At 42.3% G+C, this 26,705-nt stretch overlaps 1 protein-coding gene and 1 pseudogene across 2 annotated transcripts in view; one reads left to right on the plus strand and one right to left on the minus strand.

Annotated features, from left to right (window-relative positions):
• Positions 1–26,705, plus strand: part of Fhit (fragile histidine triad diadenosine triphosphatase) — a 1,519,797-nt gene that overhangs the window by 222,732 nt on the left and 1,270,360 nt on the right. The gene's annotated exons all lie outside the window — the stretch shown is intronic.
• On the minus strand, positions 23,387–24,096 carry LOC131919769 (large ribosomal subunit protein uL30-like; annotated as a pseudogene).

A 26,705-nucleotide genomic window follows, 5' to 3' on the forward strand; every position in this document is an offset into this window, starting at 1 on the left:
GGACATCTGGGTTGTTTCAGGTTCTGGATATTACAAATAAAGTCGCTATGAACATAGTTGAGCAAGTACACCAAAAAGGAAGTTAATTATTAATCTTGGGTAGATAAAATATTTAAGATGTATGTTTTGTTCTGAAACAATAGAAGTTTCAGAACGAAATAGTAGTGAGATTGTTGAGAATCACTTCTGTGGGAGCAGTGGGCATGTATAGATGCCATTACTCATATGGTGTCTGCATGTGAGCAATTATACTCATTTGACAACCAAGGCAGGTTCATAATTCTAGAGCAATCCATTAATAAAACATATCATTGACTTTCACCAAGGCAAACACTAGAGAACCATTCAGTCAATTGTAAGGTTTTAAGCTTCTACTTCTTAACACTAATGTTACATGTGGCAGTAGAAGACATTTTAGCACTTCAGAAAAAAAAAACCCACAAAAATAGTGGCTGAGAGCATAGCTGGTAGTAGGGTGTTATGCCTTTCATTCCTCAAAGTGTTTATCAGACATTGTGTTCAAATCCAGTAACCAGAAATAAAGGAGCAGACAAACCAAAACGGCACAAGAAATGGGGAAGAATCTGGGAGTCAAACAGAAAAGAGCCAGCACAGCGCTGGTGGCCTTCAGGTCAGGCAAAGGCCAAGGCTGCACACGTGCTCAGCTTTGCTTCTCATGCTGGGGTTAGCCATGGTGTGGGAAGATTGAATGTCATCTCCCAAACTGGCTCCAACTTTGTGTTTTGTCTGATTGCTACTTTCTCATTCCTCAAAAGAACCTGTGAAGTATATTAACTATAATTGAATAAGTTGCTGGGAAAAGAAACAATTATTGGGCAGTATTTGTTGGGGATTTCTAAACAAAATTTAGAAATAGGACCATGTGAAGTATTGAGAAGCTGTATCAGATTGTGGAATTAATTTATTGTGGAGGTTAGCTGCCAGTTTTCAAAGAACAAAAAGAGTCCAGATTAGCTGGGTTATTTTAGTAATTATTATTTAACATGTGCTAAGTGCCCACAGCATGCTGGTGCCTTCCCATGATATCAGAAGGCACCACGGAAGGGATGAGACTGCTGTTGGGTTTAATTAATCTCTCAAGTTAATTGCCAATATGGGGCACATTTCTTACGTGAGTAAAACTGGAGTGTGAGAAAAGATAGTGTCCCTCCCTCATTAAGCTGTCCATGTGAGATTTACAGGGCAACAATGGGGCACGTTCTGGCTTAGTTTTGATCGCTTTCATTACTGACAGCACAGAGTTAAGTGGAGACCTGGCCTTTCACTGTGAGACTCAACCCAGTAGCTATGGCCCAAGCATAACCGCCTCTGTCAGCAAGGCTTCAAAGGGCGGTTTGATGCTCAGCTTGTCATAGCTTCTTTTCCAGAAGCCCCAGATGTCTTTTGTTCTTCTAGAGCTGGGAACTGAAGTGCAGGGCCATGCCTGACACCCACCAAGAAAGGCAGCTCCTGCCAGCTGCAGCCTTCCCTGGGTACTGGTTCCTGAGTTCTACAAGTGAGGGACTCTGGAGACGTTAGGCACTTCCTTGCACATAGTCACAAAACTGGCACGTGATCTTCCCTGCTCTTTCTCCCCAAAGTGTGCTTGTAAAGCATTTGGATAGAGCCTGTTAGAAATAGTGGAGAACATCAGCCACCACAGAACTGGAAGACCATTAGTGTCTGCTCCGGGAAGGTTTGGCTTGGGTTCCCTAGAACTGGGGATTGCTGTGGTGGCCATTTATAAGGGAAGGCTTTGGGAGAAAAGCAGGGAGTGCATGAGGGAATTAGGAACAGGAAGAAGCCACCAAGTTTGTGGTGAGTCAGATGAGCCAGGTCCTACTGTATGGGCAGTCTCAAAGATGGGAGTCATCCCACAGTCAGTATAGCCCTGAGCAGGTGAGCAGCTGTTATCCTGACCTTCCCATTCCTCAGTCTTTAGCTTTGGGTGCTGGTGGGGACCATGGATGGTAGCACATGTTCCCAGATGCTCTGATCCAGGTGGCTGTGGTTACCCAAGGATGGTGCTTTGGAGGAGAGGAGTAGTAACCCCTGTGGGAAAGGTGGGACACCCATCTGAGATCTGGTGTGGGTATCAACAGGTTTGATGTTAAGGAATACATAAATTCCTTGAGCATTTTGTAAGCTCAAGGAATCCCAAATCCCTTTTTCTAACAAGATTCAGCACTAGAGTCAGGATGCATGGTTGACTATTGATTGTCAGTTTTGTACTGTGATCCAGTCTTTAATAGGAGGCTGTGTTGGTTTGGTTTCTGTTGCTTTGATAAACACCGTAAACAAAAGCAAATTGGAGAGAAAAAGAGTTTATCCCATCTTACAGGTTACAGTCCACCATGGAGGGAAGAAGCCAAGGCAAGAACTCAAGACAGAAGGTGAAGCAGAAACTACAGAGGAGCACTGCTTACTAGCTTACACACAGGCTCACATTTAGCGGCCTTCCTTAAGTAGCCCAGACCCACTTTCCTGGAGATGATACTGCCCATAGTGGGCTGGGTGGGCCCTCCTACATCAATTAATAAATTGCTCCATAGGGGCTAGAGATACAGCTCTTTGATTAAAAGCCTGCTCTTCCACAGGACATAGGTTTGATTCCTGGCACCCACACAGTAGCTCACAACATCCTGTTCCGGGAGCTCCAGCACTCACTTCTGGCTCTGCAGACACCAGCACAGAAGTGGTGCAGGCAAACACCCACACACATAAAATGCAATTAAAAGTAAATTATAAAAATGAAATGTCTGTGGTGATATATTGTGTACCTCACCCAATAAAGCTTATCTGAGCATCAGAGGACAGAGCCAGCCACTAAATTAGACATAGAGGTCAGGCAGTAGTGACACATACCTTTAATCCTATCACTCTGGAGGCAGAGATCCGTCTAGATTTCTGTGAATTCAAAGCCACACTGGTAACAGAGTCAGGCAGTAGAGGCACATGCCTTTAATCCCAGAACTTGAGATCTCATGTCTTTGCTTGGAAAGGACATATGCCTTTAATCCCAGGAAGTGATGTCTGGGCAGAGAAAGGTATATAAGATGTGATGAAACAGAAACTCATGCTCTTGAGGCTGAGGATTTCATAGAGGGAAGAACATTGCTGGCTGTTCTGCTTCTTTGATCGTTCAGCTTTCACCCCAATATCTGGTGTCAATTTTTTTATTAGTAAGACCTTTATGATTCGTGCTATAAATGTCCCACAGACATGCACATGTGCCAATGTGATGAACTAGGTTCTTCTGTTGAGGTTCTTTCTTTGCAGGTGTGACAAGTTAGAAACCAAAAGTAGCCATGACAGGGGCCAAGAATTAATGGAAAGATGAAAGTCCCATGGTCTAGCTTCTGTCTTTGCAAAGGACGAAGCTGTAGCTCTCAACTAGATCTTCACAGGATTAAAAGCATGTGACACTTCTTAACCCCACAAACCTAAATTCATCTATTTTTTTCCCCATTGATTTTCAGTAATCTACTGTTAATGCCTGCCAAAGTAATTAAACACAACAGATAAAAACCGGATTATAACATCTTGCTAACGGGGAAGTGAGGTTCACAGGGTGCTGGGATATACAGCCTCTCATAATATCAAATGACAGGGCCTAACTCTGTGATGTAAACACATTGTCGCAAATGTCAGTGCACAGAGAATTGTTTAGACAGGCTGCAAGGATGATTGCTAAACAAGCAGCCAAGCAAGATAGAAGGAAGTTCCGTTGTCTGTGATAATTCAGATTGGTTAGCACCTCAGATGAACACATACAGACTTCAGTTTTCCATGACAAACATTTGAAAGTAAGACAGGGCACCATTTGGAATTAGAACATTAAGATAAATTGCAAAATATTCCATATCTACAACTTTAAATGATATATTTGTTTTCCTTTCTCCCTTCTTTTCTACAATGGCAATATTTTCATCTAGTAACTCAAATTCTAAAATTTAACTATACGTTTCTGAATTTGGTTATGTGTATTTGTAAAACTGAACATGAAGATATTATATTTTCTCTGTATTTCCTATTTTTTTTTTACTAGAGCTTCAGGATTATTGTTCTGGAGGATTATTTTTACAAGTGTGATATATTTCTTCAAATGTAATTAATTAAAAATGGATTTACCCCCAATTAGTTGCTTTATTTTTTAAATCAAAGTGTTTTTTAAAGAAAATTTTAAGTGCAAAAGTCCATAGTGGCCATTAACATGAATCTAAAATACCAAATATCTTCCCTTCAAATGTTTATAACCTTGGGCTTGAGTGGCATTTAAATTTCATGATGCATTTTGTTGTTCAACACCTGTCATAGTCATGAACATTACTCTTCTTACAACAAAATAATTGTGTAAAATGTACTGGCTAAGTTGTTTGCTGAGATCATAAAAGAAAAAACAAAACCCTAAAACCTAAAATGCCTGAGGTTGCCTTTTCTGAGTGTACGTGCTCTGGAATAGGAGCCACTTGAAGAGGAGGGCCAGAAGATAGGGAGGCCATGGACAGCTCTTATCTTTTATTAGTGCAAATGTCCAACACATTCCCTTTGCTACTGGCGTATTTCTGAAGTCCTCTATTTTAAAATGCGACTTTAAACAATTGTTATTTTAAGGAAATGAGGCAACTCATCAGTGATGGAAAGCAACGTGTTATCTTCTCGTTGGAATCTGTCCTTTCCCCTCAAGTGCGGTCCGCCTCTCCTCCTTCGCGCTGCGCCCCTGCTCTTCCTGTTGGCTCACCAGAGTGTGAGCTTATAGGAGTGGCTGGTTCTCTGGTGGTGAGAAGAAGAGGGGTCATTCTCACTTCTCTGTCCTTTGCTGTGACCCCATCCATGTCTGAACTTGTTAGCTTCTGACCAGTGGCTGTGTCTTTGGTGTTGACCTTGTTCCATGCCTCTTCCAAGGTCTCTGAGCACATCCTCTCTTCATGCCTCAGCTCAGCTCCTGGACCCACTGCAGTAATCACTGTTCTTGTGGTGGTGATAATACCCGATAACAACTCCTCAAGACTAAGCCTGGCTCAAAGTTTGTGGATGCAGTCCATGGTGGGGAAGGTGTGGTCTCTGGAGTATGAGGCACACTGGTCACATGGCATCCATAGTCAGTAAACACAGAGAGATGAATACTGGTGCTCAGCTTGCTCTCTGTTTTGGGCAGTGTGGGTACCCATCCCATGCAATGGTGCCACTGACATTTTGTGGGAGTCTTACCACCCCAACAAATCTAATCTGGATCTTCCCTTACAATCGTGCACAGACGCTTGTCTCTTTAGTGACACTACACCTTGTCAAGTTGGCAGCAGTAACCATCACATCAAGCCTGTTATTACTGCATCTCACAGTCAGAAACTGAAGGGCAAGCTATCACCACCCACATCCAGCTCTAAAACCTTGCTTTTTTGTGACAGGGAGTGTAAGATTAAAATAAAAATATCCAGTTGACTCAAGCAATGACCCTGATACCACACTTTAAGGAACTATTGGTGTGAGGTACATAGGCTGTTTGTCCATAAATTAAAGTGAAATGTGGATCACGTCACCATCACAACCGTAACTCCCACCGTCCGACCACCACTGTCGTCTCTCTCCACAGAAACTATCATTCCCACCCCTCCCTCCTCCATCTGCGCCTCCTCCTCCTCTGCAGACCTAACAGTCATTGACTCGATTTACAGTGCAAGTCCTAAATTGGGTCATCTGCACTGAGTAACTATTTCTCCTTCAATGGTTGGAAACATTTTCTAGGCTGGGGAGATGGTTCAGGCAATAAAGTGCTTGCTGCAAAAGGATGGGGACCTGAATTAGATACCTAGACTCACTTTTAAAAAAAGGCAGGTGTGTCGGTGTGCGCTTGCAGTGCCGGTGCTGGGAAGGCTAACACAGGCATATCTCTTGAGCTGACTGGACAGACAGGCTAGTCTGATTGGCCACCCCCGGGCCCTGTGAAAAACCTTGTCCCCAAAAACAAAGTTGTTGGTACCTGAGAAATGACATCTGAGGTTGTCTTCTCTCCTCCACACACAGGCACATACTCATGCATGCACACCTGCATATACACAAACACATATACACATGCATGCACACATACATACAATACATAGTTTCTGATGTGGACAGACAGTCATGTACAACTCATCATATAGAGGAAGAGAGAGGTAATTGCTTAGGAATTCAACAGATCATAGTCCCTGTCACAGTCATAACCTCCTTGGGTCATGTATCTGAAGTGCTCCTTTTTGACTTTTCTCCTGGGATTGATGACTCTGGGCAGAAAATGCGATTGTTTATGTAGCAAACAGCACTACACTGCAATCCACCCAGGATCCACCCAGGGGCCTGGGCCCCTTTCTCTGTGCCTCTCATGTGGGGACAAAATGACAGGATGCACAAATAATTGTACAATTAATGGTATAGTAGAAAACTTGTTCTATACTTATCAGCTCACTTAGGTATTATACCATTTAGTTTTCTTAAACTGCACAGGCAGTTGTTGGCTCCCAAATAGTAGAGACTGCCCTTTCCTACAGACTTCATCAATGATCTTTCCTTTGGACCACGAAGAACTCAAACAAAGCCTGAAGCAAGAAAGGAGCAGGAGCCCTGGCTCTCCTGCTGTGGGTCTGCCTTGGCTGGCTGCTCTCTCTACAGAAGGTGACTCCTCAGGAGCCTGACCTCTCTGCCCACGTTCTCCTTCCTGGTTTGATTGGCACTTTCTTTCCTCTTACACTGAAGGAAGAGAACAGATCTAGAGTATTGTATATGCACTCAACTTTCCCTATACTCTTTCCAAAGTTTTGTAAGTAGTCCCTTCATTAAAACTTTGTCAAATATTTCTAATTTGAGTGGGCCATCTTTGTCTTGTCAGAATCCTGAATAGTCAAAAGTAGGGAGTATGGGGGAATGTTTTCTGGAACGCATATGAACACTAGGCACACAATTTAGATGGTGTGTCTTGGTGTATGGGAGAGCTGATGAAGATGTGAAACACTCTTGAGTCAGTTAGCATTATGACCAGCAGGCTGGTATTCAGTCAAGTCAGGCTTACCATTACCTCTGGTGTTAAGGAGTTTGTTCCAAGACATGCCTTTTCTGCTCTTGTCCTTTTGCTTGTATTATGCATTCAATTTTGATATTGGGTTTTGCACCCCTTTGGGTATGAACTAGTTTGTGCCTTCAACACAGTTCACCACTACGGTTTATCCACATTCAGCATAGCATTTACTTAGGGACTCATCTGGCCACCTCAGAGATGAGGATGAGGTTCAGCCCACAAGTACATTAACAGAGCTCATCTTGATGTTAGCTTCTACAAAAAACCCAACAGTAGACTGTTGGTGTGCTGTACCTGTAAACACTGCAGAAATGGACAAGCCTGGCAACATTCCTTTTCTTTAACATCTGCTATAGGAAAAATTTGGACAGAAGCCTGGAAGGCATGGGCAATTACAACTTTTCAATAGGATATACTGATCTGATTTCCATTTGAAATAATAAAGAACATTTCCCCTTTTCTGACTTTTTTGCTTATTAAAATTTTACTCCAAAATGTTCTCAATTACTGGATATTGATGTTTCTGGCTTTGAAAGCCTGATTGCAGATATTCTAGTAGTAGCTTTTACCTTTTAATTAACAATACGTGCTGGAAGAATCAGCACTAGAGCAGTTAAAGCTTTGGCTTCTAAGGGGCATAAGCACAGTGATTCACTAAGATGGAAATTATAATTGAATATTAGAATTAACAAAAATATATAAAGGATTTCATCACCAACATTTTGATACACTTACATGTCAGAAGGATAAATTAGCAACGCTAGGTCAATTCAATGGCTGGATTTTACTATCTTGTTTGAGAGGAATGTGTATTTAGTTAAAGTTTAAACCAGAGTGAGTTTCTTAATCTTACAAAGCAGTAATAGTGTGCTGTTCCCCTTTGGATGGATTTTTTTCTTTGCAGATTGCAAATGGCTTGCAGTGTGTTGGATTTACAGACAAATAGCATGGGTCCCCTGAGACAGTGGCTCTCTGTAGACTGACACAGATTTCTCTTGGGAGATTTTATATACAATAAATTATTTATATAAACACCCAAGGCCCTTCTGCGGTGCTTTAGTATTTTTATGCCACTGTAAAATGCCACAAGCGGCTGAATGCAGGCTATGTTTGATGAGGAAAGACTGCAACAACCACCTCAGCAGCATCCTTGATGCCTGGGATGGGAGAGGGACAGAGCACAGATGGGCTGGGGACAGCAGAGCCCAGGGCAATGACACAACTCCACCATGGTGGGATTCCAGCCAAGCTGTGCAGTGCAGGGCAATGCGATGTAGAGACTGTTACAGGCCAGGGCATCTATAATAGGTTGTAATTATTTATAATAAATGCAGGGGTCACTTTTATGAAAAAGAAGAATAAATACTTACATTACTGATTTTTCACTCCCTTCAATAAGAAAGTTTGATTAAAAGAAAAACCCCAGTACTTTTGATTTTGTCACAGTAGTAACAAGTAACGTGGTGGTTATGTGAGAGAGGGAGGGACTGGACTGGGCAGGGGCAGGTGTGGACAAAGGGTGCCAAGCGGGAGACAGACATCTCGGAGTATGCACAGCACTGTGGCTGCAGTAAACAATAACGTCTTTTTAAACTTGTGAGAGAGCAGATTTCAAAGGCTTTAGTGCAAAAAGAGTATGGGTGGGGTGAGTAGATTGTATTAATTAAAGTAATTTAATAATTCCACATTGTATCTCATAAATATAGGTGTGTGTGTGTGTGTGTGTGTGTGTGTGTGTGTGTGTGTGTGTGTGTGATATCAGTTACAACATTTTAAACTTTAATGGCCGGGGAGATGGCTTAATGGGTTAGAACACCTACTGTACAAGCAGGGCCAGAGTTCAGATCCTGAGCACCCACCCTGAAGCTGCACATGTCTGTCACCCAAGCAGTTTTGGATCAGAGACTAGCCTCTCATAGGAGAATACTGCCCAGACAGTCTAGCCCAAACTGCATGCTTCAGGTTCACTGAGAGATCATGTCTCATAAGAAGAGTAACAGAGCAGGACCAAACACCTTCCTCTAGCGCGCACACACACACACACACACACACACACACACACACACACAAAAGGAAAAAACGTCAACTTTTATAATAATTATAGCTTAACAGAAACTAATAGAGAAGCCCTGTGGCAGTACCTCTCAACCTCCCTAACGCTGTGACCCTGTAATACAGTTCTCATGCTGTGGTGACCCCAGCCTTAAAATGATTTTCGTTGCTACTTCATAACTATAATTTTGCTACTGTTATGAATGGTAATGTAAACATCTCAACCCACAGGTTGAGAACCTCTGCCCTATGAGAAGATCCCCCATTGTTTTATCTTGCTGAACTATGGTGTGAGGTAAAACCAAGCAGAGTGACAGTAGTTCAGTCCAGAGTATGCACATTGCAGATGTATTACCTGGGTGGTGATGCCTGCATGTGCACATGTGGAGTTTACAATTTCACCATGTGTAGCTACATGAAACCACAGCCTGTATCAACACACTCAACTATATCATCACCAGAAGACCCCTCATGCTACTCCTTAATTACACATTATTCTTAGTAATGAATCTGTTGTTAATATGCAAAACTATTGTGGTAAATGACCATTATTTAAAAGTAATCGTGCTGCATGTCTCACTTTGAAATTAACTCCTTCCCATAGCAGCATGATTTTCCTGATGCTCACTCAGTTTTTGCATCAAATGTGCATCCCTTTGTCTTGCCAAGTAATGGTCCGTGTTTTGGATTTAACTAAGTTTCAGCATTTACTCATTCATGGATTACAGGAAAACTTCCATGACTAGACCATCATGAGCAAATCATGTATAGATTTCCATAAGAAGGTAAGGTAGAATGTAGAATAATTGGCTTTTAGATTTAAAAGGGTTTGCCTTACCATTTCCCAGATTGTGCATTCCTACCAGAAATGGACTGGTTTCTCTGCATCCTTACCAGATGTTGTTATTTTGTTTCGTTCATTTTAGCCAGGCTTATGGTGGTTAGCAGCATCTTCTTGTGGGTTTCAGTTGCATTTGTTGGGTGGCTAGGGATGCTGAATGTCTCTCTGTGTCTTGCCCCCTTTTTTAATTGTTTGTAGTTCTTCTCTGAGTCTTGAGAATTCTGTATTCCATATTCTAGGTACTCTTTCCTTGCCTTTGATGTGGTGGGGGATGGCTGTTGCTGAGGAGGGACTGGGTTCGAGTCACTGCTCTGTGATAGAGTGGGGGCCGGGATGTCCTGGTGCTTCCTCTTGGTTTCCTTCTTTCTAACTGATTGGGAGGAGGAATTTGCTCTCTGGGCCTAGGAGCATCGCTAGAACACAGTGTGGGGAATAATAGAAACTAGAGGCAGGCAGATCTCTGTGAATTCAAGGCCAGCCTACAACAACCAGGACTATATAGAGAGACCCTGTTAAAAAAAAGTAAAGGAAAAAGAAAAACAAGCAAGCAAACAACAAAAAACAAACTTCACAAAAGAAGGGAAGTCATAACATGGTTGTACCAAAAATTCTGGTGTCTGAAGTCATCCTTATTTCTTGTTTCTATATTTAATCAAGTTCTGTTAATTTCCAGGAATACTCCTTATATTTAGGTATAAGAATCCCAGAGAAATGAGTTCACACCCTCTATGAGTATTGATTTTTATTATCTGTTTGGTGGGACTGAGAAGCATTTAAACTGTGAAACACAACTCTGTGTGTTTCTGGGAGAGTCTTTCCAGGAAGGCTGAAGGTGAGAAGATCCACCCTAATGATATGGGAAGCCCCATCCCATAGGCTGAGTGCCCCTTAACAAGATCCACCCTAATAATGTGGGAAGCCCCATCCCATAGGCTGAGTGCCCCTCAACCAGATCCACCCTAATGATGTGGGAAGCCCCATCCCATAGGCTGAGTGTCCCTCAACCAGATCCACCCTAATGATGTGGGAAGCCCCATCCCACAGGCTGAGTGCCCCTCAACCAGATCCACCCTAATGATGTGGGAAGTCCCATTCCACAGGCTGAGTGGCCCTCAATGAGTTCTACCCTGATAATGTGGGAAGCCCCATCCCATAGGCTGAGTGCCCCTCAACCAGATCTACCCTAATGATGTGGGAAGCCCCATCCCATAGACTGAGTGCTCCTCAATGAGACACAAAGGGAGCAGGGATAGCCCATAGTGCAGCATGGGTAGCTTCCTAGCTAGCTGCGTTGGCCTCTTGTGCCCTACTCTGCCCCCTCCCCTGCCATAATGGACTGAAACCATTAGGATGAAACCGATGGACTGGGAACCATTGCCCAACATCGTTTTGCCTTCCATTTAAGTTGATTTCTCTAGGCTATATTTCCGAGGGATGAGAAAATTGATCAACACCTCATCTTTTTCCATAGGCTTAGGATTTAAGAAGCCCTTTGATATCAAAGAAATGAGGTTAAAATTTTTCCTAGAGATATTTCTTATGGTATAGCCTTTGGCCTTTCATTTTATTTTAAAGAGAGTGTGCGTGGTGTGTATGTGTGTGTGTGTGTGTGTGTGTGTGTGTGTGTGTGTGTGTTTTCTTGTATGTGCGCATATGTACATGCATGTAGAAGCTAGTTATCCATGTTGAATGTTTTCTATTGCTCCTGACCTGACTTTTAAACACTGTCTCTCTCTCTGAATCTGTAGCTTACTAGTTGAGCAAGACCAGCTCAACTAGTTTCAGGTTTCCTCCTGTCTCCACTTCCTCAGTACTAAGATTACAGGCACACCCCACATGCTCTGATTTTTCCATGGGTGCAGTATATATCAACTTGGGTCCCCCTCCTTGCTCAGCAAGCACTTTACCAACTAAGCCGCCCCCACAATGCTTCACTGTTGTGTTTAAGTGCCATCTACCTTATGGGAGCTTTAAGATTGCAAGTTTAAGTGACTTCCCTCAAAGGCAGAGCTTGAAAGTGATTTAACCACTCAGAGGCAGAGGAGTGGCATGGACTCTCATACTTTGCCTGTGTTATAAACTGAGAGCTTAGTCCCCTCATAGCTCTCTCTTAAAGGCACCTCTTTTGTGAGGTGGCCTGTTTTCAGTAATTGAACGTCAAGGACTGGAAAGTTCTCTGCTTTCTCAGCCAGATCAAGACACTCCATACTATGAGAGGAATATTGTTGGCCTCCCACTAAATTCCTAAATTCCTATGTGAACGTTCTAACCCCTTAAGGGATGTGGGTATATGGAAGTTATGATGCCTAATCTCTGTTGACAACTTGATTCAACTGTAGGTCAGTGAGAAACGTGACAGAGTGGGCAGTTCCATCTGATGGTGGCTGATCTTAGCCCAGACAGACAGAAAATGGTCTGAGGAAAGAACATTGGCTTTGCTCCTGCCTGTCTGCTTTTGTTCCTTGGTGTGTATACATACTCTGTTGTTGTTGTTGCTGCTGCTGCTGCTGTCACTTACTTGGAACCCAGCTTCTTCTTGTTTCTTATGTGAACCAAAGGCTAGTGGCTCCAGGAAGCATCCAGGCCTTCACCACCCTGGACTTCTAAGACACCTAGACTTATGGACTTCAGCAGCTACTGATGGGCAGCTTCCCCAACCTAAATGGGATAACCCTTTGCAATGCATAGTGTTTTATCAGCTGTTCGTCGAGAGTACCCCGACTTCTACAGAAGGTGATTAGGTAGTCTCAGTCCAATCTTATGAATGAAATTGCTACTCTTGTGAAAGAATTACCATTGGGCTAGCTGGTACTTTACACTACATTAAGACATAGAAGTAAGATGTGATCTATGAAGCCTTTTCACATCTGTGAATCTACTGGGGACTTAATTTGAGGCCTCTCGGCCTCTAAGACTGTATGAAATAAATTTTGCTTTTTTATAAGCTGCTCAGTTTCTGGTATTTCGTTAGCATCTCCGGAGGGAGCCACCTCCTCCTTGTTCTTCCCTACAGAGCTGCCACTGGGAACCCAACTCTACGCCCTCCTCCTGCCTGCTCTCCTTCCTGCCACAGGTGCGGCTCTCACGGGCGTCCTGGAAAAATCTTCAGGCTCAATGTGTCAAATCTGTATTCCATGAGCCCACCCTGTCTGAATAGTCTTCTGTTGGTTGCTTGCTGTCTTCCTAAAATGGCAGGCCTTCTGTGAAGAGACTGCAGTTAGTCTCTTCTCTGAGTCATAGTGTCTTTTGTTTTTAACCGTCATTCTAGACGATAACCAGTTTGACTTTACAATCTTCTTTTTGAAGAATGACAAGTTAGAATGTTGTACATATTCCCTGTTCTTGAAGTCCATAGCCAGGAAGCCTTGGCTAGGATCCCTTTCTCTCTCTCAAGACTGTTTTGATGAAGCACTGTCCCCAGACACAGGGGTTTCTGGATTATTGTTTCAGAAAATGTATCTCCTGCTGCTGTTGTTAATAGTTAGTCACTGCAAGCCACAAACATGCTTCCTATGACTGTATTCTCCATGTGGCATATCATTTGAATTTCTGCCTTAATCTGGAGCTTGGGAGAAGAGACATGATGGTCCTGGCATTATCCCTAAGCTTCTTTCCTTGGCCCCCAGCTGAGCGCAGTGTACACACACAGGGCTTCCACATTATTTAGTCTGCACCTCCCACAATGAGCTGCTCTCTCCTGATTTATTTCCCACAGTGCCCCTAGATTAGCAGTGTGGAGAGCTCCCATGTGCCTGAAGTGACTCTTGTACTTGTTCATTTAAACTTTTCTCTATCTGGATTATGGCACACCTTAGAAGAAACCTAGGTGAAGCCAACCAAATCTTTTACAAAAGTTGATATAGAGGTCTCCTATATTTGGCTTTATTGTCCTTCAATAGACACCTAATAAAAGTATAAGTGTGTTAACAAAGCTTACTCGCCTATGGAGAGCCTCTTACACATTTTACTACCATATATTAATTAACAAGAGAATGAGTCTTAATGGTACCATTGTCTTCGTGTCTGTGTGTGTGTGTGTGTGTGTGTGTGTGTGTGTGTGTGTGTGTGTGTGATTATAGGGCATGTGCTTATATTTGTGCATTTCAGTGTGGAGGTCAGAGGTCAATGTTGGTGTCTTCCTTGATAATTTTACACCTTATTTTTTGAGACAGAGTCCCTCACTGAACTTGGAGGGGGGCAGAAATTTGGCTAGATTTGCTGGCAAGTCCCAGATATCCCCGTCTCAGCTTCTGAAGTACTATGATTCCCAGTGCTTGCCTCTATGACTGGCTTTTTACAGGGGTGCTGGGTATCCAAGCTCAGGTCTTCATGCCTGCATTGCAACTATTCTACCTGCTAAACCAGCTCCCCAGGCCCTTATCATAGCGTTTCCATACATGATCATGACATGTTTTCATCATAACCAGCCCCTTACATTCTCTCCCCTTCTAGTCCTTTTCTCTTCCCTAAAAGTCATAGTCTCCCCTCTGCTTTCAGGTGCGTTTGTTTATTTGTTGTTGTTTTGTTTTGGAAGGCTCCACACTTGGAAGAAAACATGTGTTTTCTTTCTTGAGTTATTTAAGCATCTCTGCTGTGCATCGAGCTTGAGAGCATTAAGTATACATCCAGCAGTTCTGTGGTGTGTGGAATATATAGCTGGTTATATGGTAGTCCTATTTTCAGGTTTTGTTTTTAAGACCTCTACACTGATTTCTTACTGGCTGCAATAGCTGCTAGTCCCACCCACCAACAGCAAGCTTCCTTCCTGCTCCCCTCAGCTCTTTGCCATGTTGATTATAGCCACCCTAGCAGGGATGACACAGAATCTCAGTGTAGTCTTCATTTGCATTTACCTGCGGCCTTAAGGTGTTGAACATTTTTTTTCCATAGTGTCAACTGACTTTTTTTTTTAAAGTGTCAATTTAGCTCATTTGTCCATTTATTACCTGGATGATTTTTCTTTTATTTTTTAATTCTTTGAGTTCTGGATATATATGCTGGATATTAATCCACTGTCTGGTTAATAGATGGAAAAATTTCCTCCTATAATGTAGGTCATCTCTTCACTCTGGGAATTGTTTTGTTTGATGCGACGTGATTCCACTTGTCCCTTTTGCTCTCATTTCACTAGCCCTAGGGGCCCTGTTTAGAAAGCCATGGGCCATGTCTGGACCTCGGTCCTTTCCAGCTTCAGTTTCTTATTCAAAATATGTGAAATAATATTTATCTTATAGTTATATGGCTTCTAATACTGAGAGACAGACAAAGGCTGTGACTTTTAATTATTTTAATTAATTTTATTTTTGAATGTCATAATCTTTTCTTCAAAAAAAAAAAAAAAAAACACTTGCAAATAAATAAAGACATCACCCACCCAAATTAACAAGACTTCAGCTCTGCACAACTCAATGAGCTTCAGTATTGTTAGAACAGGCATTCAGAACATCAGTTGGAGAACTTCACATTACATTTTACACTTTTAGTCTTGAATATATTCTATGTACTTATCCACCACCAACCCCGAAAATCCCATGACAGAATTAGAACAGAAACCAGTCAGTTCCTGTCCTCTTTCATGACTTGTCTTCACTCCCTGCACTCAGCCCTTCCTCACCCCTGTGTTTAGCATTTCCTGTTCTCCTTTCTTCACGTTATACTGTATCCAAATGTGCATGTATTTACACACATACATGAGAACATTGTTTTCTCTTTCTGCAATTGTGTGATCTTGCATAATATTATATATCCTAAGTCCATCCATTTTCCTGAAAACTGTTTAACTGCATTTTCTTTACAGCTGTGCAGTGTATAATATTTCCCTTATCCATTCATCTGTTGATAAGCAACTAGATTAATTTCAGTTATTTGCTTTAGTGAAGAAAGCATCAGTGAACAGGAAGGTGCAAATATCTTTATGATGGGTAAGAAGTTCTCTGGGTGTATGCCTAGGAGTGAAAGAGCTGGGTTATATGCTAATATTGTTTTAAATTTTTTGAGGACCCTCCAAGTTATCTCCACAAAGACTATATTAATTTGTACCACATTATATTGGTTACTTTTCTATTGCTGTGATCAAACACTATGGCCAAAAGCAACCCAGGGAGAAAAGTTTATTTCACCTTTTAGCTTTTAGATCATTATCCAAGGAAGTCAGGACAGGAACTCAAGGCAGGAACTTGGAGGCAGGAACTGAAGCAAAGGTGCTGAATGCATGCTTGTTACTGGCTTGTTCCTCACAGCTTCCTCATCCTGCTTTCTTATAGCACCCAGGATCACCAGCCCCAAGGTAGCACCACCCTCCCATATCAATCAATAATCAAGAAAATGTACCAGAGGCTTGTCCGCAGGACTGTGTGGTGGGGGCATTTCTCAACTGAGGTTCCCTCTTCTAAAAGGACTCTAACTTGCACCAAGCTGACATAAAACTGGCCAACAGTAAGGGTTCCTCTCTCTCCACGTGTTCTCCAACATTTACCGTCAGATTTGTGGATGATAGCCATTCTGGCTGGGGTGAGGTAATGTCTAAAAGGAGTTTTAATTTGCATTTTCCTGAGGGCTAGGGATATTGAACACTTTTTAAAATAGTTTTTTTGTCTTGTTTTTGTTGTTTGCTTTTTTTGTTTTTTTGCTATTTGTGTTTCTTTTTTTGGTAACTCTCTATTCGGTTCATTTGCCTATTTACTGACTGGCACTTTTATTTCTTAGTATTTCATTTCTGCAATTCTTTGTAATTCCTGGATGTTAGCCTCTTGTCTGAAGTGTAGCTGGTAAAGATCGTCTCTCATTCTGTGGGCTCTCTGTTAACTTTGCTGATGGTTTGTGATATAGAGATTTTGATGTGGAGTGCAGTCTGATATTCTGATCCACATACATAATAAGAACATTGGCTAAGATGTTTGGCATCCATTTTGTGTTGAGAGCATGAAAGCAATTCCCCTTTTAGCCAGTCTGAGTATACAATTACTTACTGCAATCACAGTATTATGACCATATCTGGACCTCATCCCTCCCATCCAGTAGCAGTTTCCTGTCTGATGACCAGTCTCTTTGGCCCATTCTTCCCAGCTCTGGTGATCATTCTTCACTTCTTTGAGCTTAGTCGCTACAGTTTCTCACATGCATGAGGACATGTAGCATTTGTTTTCGTGTGTCTGGCTTATTCTATTGCACTTAACACATGTCTTGAGACTCGTTTGTGCAGTTCCTGATTACAAGGTTTCATCGTATATCCTTTACTCACTCACCCTCAGTGGGCATCTACTATACATAGTGCTGTAGTAGACATGAGAGGGTGCTCCACCACCCAGCCCGTTGTTGCCAAGTGAGATTTCTGGCTCAGTGTATTCAGTTTAGTTGTTTAAGAGAAGAAAGCTAGATGTTTATGCTTTAGTAAACTAAAGCAAAGATATATGCAGCCCAAAACAGGAAGGTGGAGCCACCATCTCAGGTTCCCCTCTGCGGCTGCGGCTGCAAACCTACGGAGTATGGCTGCTAAGACTGCACGTGGAGGACACTGTTCACTGCCGAAGGCAGAGAGGAAGTTTGTTTACTGTGGCATCCTGAGAGAGTAGAAATATATTTTCTTATACACTATACCCCAGTAAATGGCCTTGGTTAAAAAAATAAGGAATGCCAACAGCAGACCTATGCCTCAAAGGGCATCTGGGGCTGGGACACCAGTTCCTTTTACTTTGTAATAAAAATATTTAGGCAGTTAATATTTTCTGTTATTGTTTTCCAAATTGAAGTTTTAGGAGAGGTTGGAGATGAAATATTTTTTTCTTGAATTATTAAAGAGTAAATAATCCCTCTGAACATAGCATATATCAAACATGTGCTCATTAACTTATGTTTGGATGATCTCCATATCTGAATGTTCAGAACTTTAGGCACAGTGCTATATGGAAGTGATTAAATATTCAAGATGACTTCAATTATAGTGCCCCCATACATAACGAACAAACCATTCATCTTAACACACTTCAAGGGATCTCTGTATTTTAAAGGGAAGAGAGTCACCACCACATGACATCTTGGTTAGTACTGACCATGCCCATGCAGCACAGACTCAGAAACAACCTCAGTTGTTTAGAAGTAGTTTAGCTGCTTTATGATGGACACCAACATATCTCACGGCCAAACTTTGGGGCTTCCCACTTTTCTTTAAATGACAACGTGTAAGCAATGTAATTTATCTCAGGTCTTTAAGAGCAAGAACAGAAAGCCAGACTTAGAGCAAGGTCACTAATGCCCATGATGGAAGTCTGCTGTCCTTTCTGTGGCTAATCTCTGCTTCGCTGTAACCTTTACACTCTGCCTCACTACTACATCACTCTGTTTTAATTAAAGTTAATGGTTAGCGAGCACTGCCCAGCAGCCTGCCTCACACTCCGTTATCGTCAGACTTGCCCACCCTTTGCCTCCAGCCATCTCAGGGCACTTTGACGTTAAGTTCAGCCTCACAATTAAGTAACTTGCCACCTTTGAGCCAGCAATAAACAGCAGCTCCTGATCTGCAGGGCTTATAAGCGGATGAGAAGTGGTGCTTGCAGTGATTGCATTCCTAAGCCCACAATTATCACAGTTCAGAACTAATTTTTAGGCCTTAAATAAAGCCCAAAGAATCTACACAAAGCACTTCATTTTTTTTCTGGAAAGGTTAAATTAAAATTAAAGTGTTCACTGGAAAGTCATCCTCTTTAAAATGCACCTCCTAAGAACCACTTACCCAAGGAAGGAGCAGCTACTGTGATTGGAATTTTTCTGGTATAAATCCCTACTCGTTACAATAGCAATAGAGAGATCACTCATTTTTTTAAGTGTAGTATTTTTAAAACTCATTCTTCAAAGCAGTTCTTACAGGTTTAGAGATTGTACACATTTACACACTACGGTAATTTATTAAGCAAAACAGGTAACTGGAGTGCTGGAGAGTGAAACAGACAGCACTCCACAGAGACCTAAAGCAGCAGTGACTTATAACCAGGGCAGCACCCAGGGTATGTAAACTGGCTCCTGAAAAGAGCCCGGGTGCCATTGCAGCTTGCTTTGGAACATTGTGAGTGACATCAGGTCAGGGTGGGAAGCAGAGAGAGGCCATGGCGACAGCAGCTGTGTTCTTACTACATGAAGAGCTGTGAGGAGGGAGAGCCCAGAGAGGAACGCCCCCACTCATCTGGGACAGCTCAGATGTGTTGGGACTGCAGGGAATTTCAATTGAGATTCCTGTTCAATTCCATATGGCAGGAATCTCACAAGTTGTTCTGTTGACCTTCAAGGCAGAAGATGTATTAAATGATTTTCCCTGGGATCTATCTAGAATAATGAGAGGTTATGTATGTGTATATACATATACATGGATCAGGTAAAAGCCAACAGGAACCATGTAAGTAAATAAACATTTTTAATAGCCAAATTAAAGACTTGTAGAAATTCAGTGAAATAGTTGATTTTAATAATGTATTTTATTTAACTCCATCTGATGCTATAGAGACCCAGACCCATTTCCCCTAATCCTCACATCACGCTTTTAACACCACACTACAGGATACTTCTCACCTCTTTAGTAGGTAGTCAGTCAGCTCTGGGAGGTGCTGTGGTTTGAGTATGAGATGTTCCCTTTGAGCTCACTGGTTTGAACACTTGGTCCTGGCTGGTGGTGCTTCCTCTGTGAAGGTTGTTGAGAGCCTGGAGGACTTATCAGAGGAAATGCCTCACTGGAGAAGGCCTTGTGGTTGTATAGCCTAACCCGCTTCTCCACAGTCTGCCTCTTGACTGGATGCAAGGTGACCATCCAGCCTTCTACTCACACTGCTGTGGCTTCCCCACCAAGCTGGGATGTGTACCCTGAGTGTGACCATCCAGCCTCCTACTCACACTGCTGTGGCTTCCCCACCAAGCTGGGATGTGTACCATGAAAATGTAAGCGTGAGTAAATCCTTCTTCACATTGCTTCTCATTGGGGATTTTGTCTCAACAATGAGGACAGTAAAAAAGACAAGAGAAGACCTTGGTTGTCCTAGAATTCAAATTGACCTGACACTAGCTATCTGGAGGTGACATCAGGTTGAAATCCCAGACCCCCCAAGACTGACTTTTGTCTGGTACTAGCTACAAGCCCCAGGTTGTTTGTGTTGTCCTACTGACTCACAAGCTATACGCTGGGATTCTCTTGACCCTCACCTTACTTGTCTATTAGAAAGGATATTGCAGATGATACAGATGAAGAGCTGCCTCGGCCATGACACGGGAAGAGCTGGAAAGAGAGGGAGAGGGGAAGTTCGATACCCTGTCTGTGAGCTCCACCAAGGAAGCCTCAGGGGTTCAGTGACCTGGAAGCTCTCTGAACCCTGCCTTTCTAGCATTTTCTGAGGGCTTAGATGGGTTTGATTGATCAAGTCATTGGCTCTTGGTGATCAAATGAAGCTTCAGCTTCTGTCCCCTCCTCTATGGAGGCTGAAAGTCTTTAACATCTAATCTTCCCTTAATTGTTTTGGTAAAGAGACCCCATTCTGCAGTTACATAGGGGTTGCCCAGGACTGGCCAACTTATTAGAAAACAAAAGATTAATTCCAGATAGTACAAACACTGTAGGAGTCACAAGAGTCCAAGAAACTGGATGAAGACCAAATATATCTTTCATAATATAACATTTAATATATCTAACATACTATAATTACAGCATGGAATCAATATTTGGAAACTGTATTATGTGCATATGTATATTCGGGTAAGTGTGTATGTGTGTGTGTGTGTGTGTGTGTGTGTGTGTGTAGAGGACAGTATACAACCTTGAGTATTATTCCTTCAGAACACCTAACTTTGTTTTTGGCTTTTGTTTTTCTTTTGAGACAAGGTCTCTCACTGGCCTGGAGTTCATTGGCTGCCTGGCAGTGAGCCCAAGTGTCTGCCTGTCTCTGCCATCCCAATCCTGGGATTGTGTGTGCTGCTACATCCAGCATTTCTATTTTAATTTTTAATGATTCTGAGATGCAAACTCAGTTTTTCATGCTTGTAAAGCAGGCATCTCACTAGCAAAGCTGTCTCTCCAGCTTCTAAAACCTATTAATGAGATGTACTTTACACCCTTTTATTTGCCAGTCTTTGAAATCTGTGTCTATTTTATGCTCACAACATGTCTGAAGATATGTTTTTGTCACTTCTAGGAATCAATAGACACGTATGATTCATACAAATGTATAGTGGGGGGTGTGGGTGAGGTGAAGGCAGACAGACACACAAACAGAGAGAGAGAGAGAGAGAGAGAGAGAGAGAGAGAGAGAGAGAGAGAGAGAGAGAGAGGAGAGAGAGAGAGAGAGAGAGAGAGAGAGAGAGAGAGAGAGAGAGAATGTGAATTTCCTTCTGTGGTCGAGGCATAAGTTAGAATTCTCAAGTGATATTCAAACCTCCTTCTACAGTCACCAATGCTATGAGCCTTGCGATGCACAAATAGTTTTGGAATGAATTATTTATTTATATCGTATGGATACAGCTATCACTATTTGGTAAGGCAAAGAGTTGGTATAATGTAAATATATCTCTTCTGCTTTTAGCACAATATTTGGCTTAATGGAGAGAGTTAGGACATGACTTCACAGGAGTGAATTTTGTCTCCCAGGGTAGTTTGTATTTCCTTGCAAGCCTGAGGTGAAATCATAAATCCAAATCAGTTCAGCTCTAGAAGTTACTTTTCTCTAACCATTGGGGATGGCTCATGAGCACACTGCAAGAACTGTGGAGATATAAGAACTTTACTCAGGAAGTAACTAAAGAATAGTATAGTGAAGTGCACAGTAAAGGTGCAAAAATCATTTCTGGCAGTGCCAAATGGACAGCCTGTATCCGGAATAAAGTTTGTGGAAAGTGCGAGTAATGGTGATTTGTAATACCCAGAGACGAAGACTAAAGGCAATCAATTATGTATGGCCTGTTATTACTTTGTAAAAGTGACTCCTGAATTGTTTTATTATTTGATAATGTTTTTTCCAGGAAAGTAAGGTTTTCTCTGCTGCCATTTTTCATTGCGATAGAAGCAGACAAGCTCCGAGCTGTGTTAGCGAGCACTGTATTTCCAGCTCTGCCATGATTTGAATTGCAGACTGTGATGATATAGTCATAAAGTTACCCTGGGCACATTGTCAGCTGATCGTAGGCTGAAAGTATTTTTTAATGTCACATGATAGGACTTAATGCCTTTTGCATTGTGGTTTGGGTTGTTCTATCAGGAAAATGAATCTACTCAGCTGCTTGGAGTCACAGTTTTCTTCATCGAAATGCCAGAAAACACTGTTTGAACATGTGCTTCATTCCTCCATTGTGTTTCCTTATAGAGAATCGAGGTTCCTGGGGGGCATTTCTAGTATATTAAAGAAGCTGTCCTGCCTCCGGAGCTTTCACTTAACACAGAGATCCAGGACTAGAGAAAACCAAGGAGACAAGCAGTCACCTGCAGTCTGCTGAGGCTTCCGAAGATTCATTCCTGGCTGCACTTTGCTCCTCCTCCCAAGCAAAGCTCTCCTTCATCTGTCCTGTGTTAGTGGCCTCCATTGTGACTTACTGTAGGCAGAACCTTGGCTTCTGGACAGCGAGAGACAGCTTTGGAAATGAACAGGTTCATAAAGAGTCCTGGGGTTCATGAAGTCAACATTTGGTTATGTGTTTAGCTAATTATGATCCCCTGAAATGATATATTTAAACAACTTAAGGTATGGCATACATATAAAACCAATTGGTTCAACTGTTCTTGATTTTCATTTAAACAAAAATCACACAGCCTGTCATCTCTTTTGCCTAGATCTTCCTCACAAATGCTTTTGTGCTGCTTGTCTTTGGTGCTGGGTGAGCCCACCATTCATTATTTGTTTCTATGAAGTATTTCCTCACAGGAGAGCACTGCACTTACTGATTCACAGTCTTGCTTCTGAGCATCTGGATTTTTTCCAGTTGCATGACAATTCTCTTCTTTAAATTCAGATTCTACCATTGTCAAGATGTAAAATTCATGGGAGGACCGCCCCCACTCAGACACAGAGTACTCTGAGATAACAGTTGCCCTCCTCCATGGACTCCTTTCTAGTCTGAGTGCCCTGGGTGATCGCTTAGTTCTTTAGCTCATCCTTCACTCTCTGCCAAGCAATGGTGCTGCTAACAACAACAATCGTTTGTACCCTGAGCAGGCACAAGCCACATAGCATTGCCATGTGGTTTGTGTGCCGCCTCATTTAATTCTCCCTGAGACTCTGGAAGGAGTCATTATCCCGTTTTACATGGAGAATCCAGGACTAGAGCAAGCTCAGTAGAAATCCTCAGAGCACACAGCATGTTGGTCACAGCTCAAAGATTTCACTCTAGATGCTTAGCCCAGCACTGTGGTCTTTCCCCAAGTTCTGACTGTTTGTTAACTGATCAGATGACAAGAATACCGTGGGTGACCCCTTAGTTCATCAGTCTTCCCTGTTGCCAGCATCTCCATCTTCTAGAAAATGAGCTGTCTTTCTTCATTCCACCTCATGGAAAAGATAATTTGAAGGGACACAAGAAGTTATACACTTCCTTGAAACATTTTCCAACTATAGATCTCATGAATTCGATCCTCCATGCAGATGATGCTGTATTTACCAAGAGATGGAGCAATCAAGGAGTTCTCTGTCAAGGCAATTCGCTTCTTACTGATTTTGCCATAGTCGCACTTGTAGATGAGCTCATTTGCTGACTTCAAGTTGGGGTACTGCTATGCAATGTATGGTTCCACAATCCTCAGCATATTATTTGAAGCCTTGTTTTGCTCAACAAATGTGCTATGGAAGGTCTGCTGAAGACCGAGAAACTGCAATGCCTTGCGGACCTTTCTTTGGGCTTACACCATTGATTCCTTGGATTCGATGACAAATGCCAACTTCAGTTCTGCAGACATGCGAAAGTTTCCAGCTTTCCTTGCCATCCTAGTCATCCAAATCTCAGTCCAGTACACCTGCCTGCACTCCTTGGGATAGTGCCTTGCCTTTTCATACACAGCTTCCTCCTTTCTCGTTACTTTCAGAGCAAACTTCTTCTGCAGGAGCTTCACCTTCAGCTCTGCAAAATTCCTTCTCTTGTTCTTAAGGGTTTCTGGCACAGCAGAAATCTTCTTTTTCTTCTCTGGCACAGCCTCCATTGTTCCAGGTAGAAAAAAAGAGCCCTCCGGTGGTGGTGGTGGTGGCAGTGGCGCATGCCTTTAATTCCAGCACACTGGAGGCAGAAACAGGTGGATCTCTGTAAGTTCGAGGCCAGTCTGGGCTACGGAGTGAGTTCCAAGAAAGGCTCCAAAGCTACACAGAGAAACCCTGTCTCAAAAACCAAACCAAACCAAAAAACAAAAAAACAAACAACAACAAAAAAAAACAAAAAAAGAGCCAACATTATGTTCTTAATCTCACTTACTCACACTGGCAAAGACTGACCTGTACTCACTGTAAAGAAGTCACATGTTTTATCATTGTCCACTTTTCCCTGTCATGATCAATGTCAACATGCCCTTGAAACACATTGCTCCATGACTTTAAACCTTCAGTGGTTCTCCTGTCACTAGTATAAAATTTGAAAATCAAGTCCTGCATACAACATTGAATCTGCCATTCTCCTGTCTCCGCCTGACCTCACTTCTCTTGTTGGTTGTTTTTTTACTCTTTTACTCTTTGTGGGGCCTGCCACCCAGCTCCCAATTAAATCCACATGGAGTCTTACTCTTTTTTATAAGTGCCCAGCCTTAGCTTGGCTTATTTCTTGCCAGCTTTTCTTAACTTAAATTATCCTGTCTTTGCCTTTGGGTTATTACCTTTCTTTCTTCTTTTGACTTCTTTCTTTCTATATACCTTTCTTTACTTCTTACTCGGTGGCTGGCTGTGTGGCGGGATAACTGTCCCCCTAATATCCTCCCCTCCTTGTTCTTGCTTCTCCTCCTTCTTCCCAGATTTCTGCTCTCTTTTATTCTCTCTGTCTGCCAGCCATGCCTGTCCTTTCTCCCGCCTTGCTATTGGCCATTCAGTTCTTTATTTGACCATCAAGTGTTTTAGACAGGCAAAGTAACACAGCTTTGCAGAGTTAAACAAATGCAGCATTGAAGAATGGAATATTCTTTGCATTAAAACAAATGTTCCACAGCATGACAAATGTAACACATCTTGAAATAATATTCCACAACACACTTCCATCCACAGGCCTCACTGGAGCCCTCCAGGATGTGCACTGCCTCTGTTCTTGAGGCTGCCAGCTGTGCTAGGCCTTTGCAGGTGCCTTTCCTTCTGCTCCTCTCCCTGCAGAGGTAACTTCTTGTCACTCAACCCTCGGTTCAGAAGTTTCCACAGAGCCCTTCTTTGAGTACCCCTTAGGAAGGACCCACCTCTCTACTGCGCTGCCTTACTTCGTTTCCTTCCAGGCATACACTACTCTCAAAATAATTTGGTTCATTTAGACCCATCCTACCCAACCGCCATGTTCTTAGATTCTGGAAGAGTTCCTGGCTGTTATTACTCAATGGGTATTGGCTGGATAAAAGGAGCGGGAGGATGCACATTTTCAGAATTCACAATGAACCTTTAATATATGTCCTTATATATTTTAGAACAGTGGTTCTCATCCTGTGGGCCACAACCACTTTGGGAGTTGCATATCAGATATTTACATCATGATTCATAACAGTAGCAAAACACAGTTATGAACTATCAACAAAACCTTTTTATGGTTGGGGTCACCACAACATGAGGAACTATATTAAAGGATTGCAGCTCTAGGAAGGTTGAGAACCACTGTTTTAGAAAGGAAGAAAGTATTATTTTAAAAGTGAGAATTTACATGATGGCAAGAGGAGGTTGCAATCTGCAGATAGTGGAGTGCAAGAGGGAAGGAAGTGGGGCACATTATTAATTTTATGGAGGGAAGATGTTTGCAATTGCAGGAATTGACTTATGGCAATGAAGCAATTTCCCACATGTCAGAACTAATCATATGATCCTTGAAAGTGCTTTTTTTTCTTATTGTCATTACTTATCACTCTTTGTAAGATACCAGAGTAGGGAAACTGTTTCATGTGCAGCCCCAGAGCATAGCATGGGACACAAATAATAAAAAGCAACATGTATTTTTATACTGGTCTGAAAATCGTAAATGCCATCTGAAAATGCCAGATCTACCTGCTCTTTAATCAGTGCCGCCCATTTGAACACAGCTCACCTCGGATCCATGGTAATCCTTTCCTTTTCTCTGGGCATGGGGTTAACGCACATGCCTTTAGGAACAACTTCTTCCTGTCTTGTATGTAGACTGACACTTGGCCATTTGGAAGGCTGGAGGCCAGTGTCTGCACTTCCTCATTCACCAGCCTTTTTCTTGTTTAGAAATTTGCTCAGAAGTTTTAAATTTAAATGTCTTTAGTTCATAGATGCAGATTAAAATTCCTGGGCCTCAAGCAACCATTGTCAAAGAGACTCATAGCACATTGCTTCTAGAATATTGCATGCCAAGCACCCTAGAGTATGCACAAGAGTTATGCATGTGAAGGGCAAGGTTCATGCTTCTTGTGCTCTGTGAAGAAAAGAAAAGCCATGTGAGAAATGTAACTGGGCAGTTCAGGCACAGAGTTTTGAAGAATTGTGCTCCTCTGCTAGTCTAGGCAGAATTTCTTAATACCCCACATCAAATTGCATCCCTTGCCTCTGATTCAAGACTGCATTCATCTCTTCCTCCCACCTCAGGCTTTTATTGATGCTTCTAGCTCCAGGCAGTGCA

The sequence above is a fragment of the Peromyscus eremicus genome, chromosome 9 (assembly GCF_949786415.1).
Source record: "Peromyscus eremicus chromosome 9, PerEre_H2_v1, whole genome shotgun sequence".
Lineage (NCBI taxonomy): Eukaryota > Metazoa > Chordata > Mammalia > Rodentia > Cricetidae > Peromyscus > Peromyscus eremicus.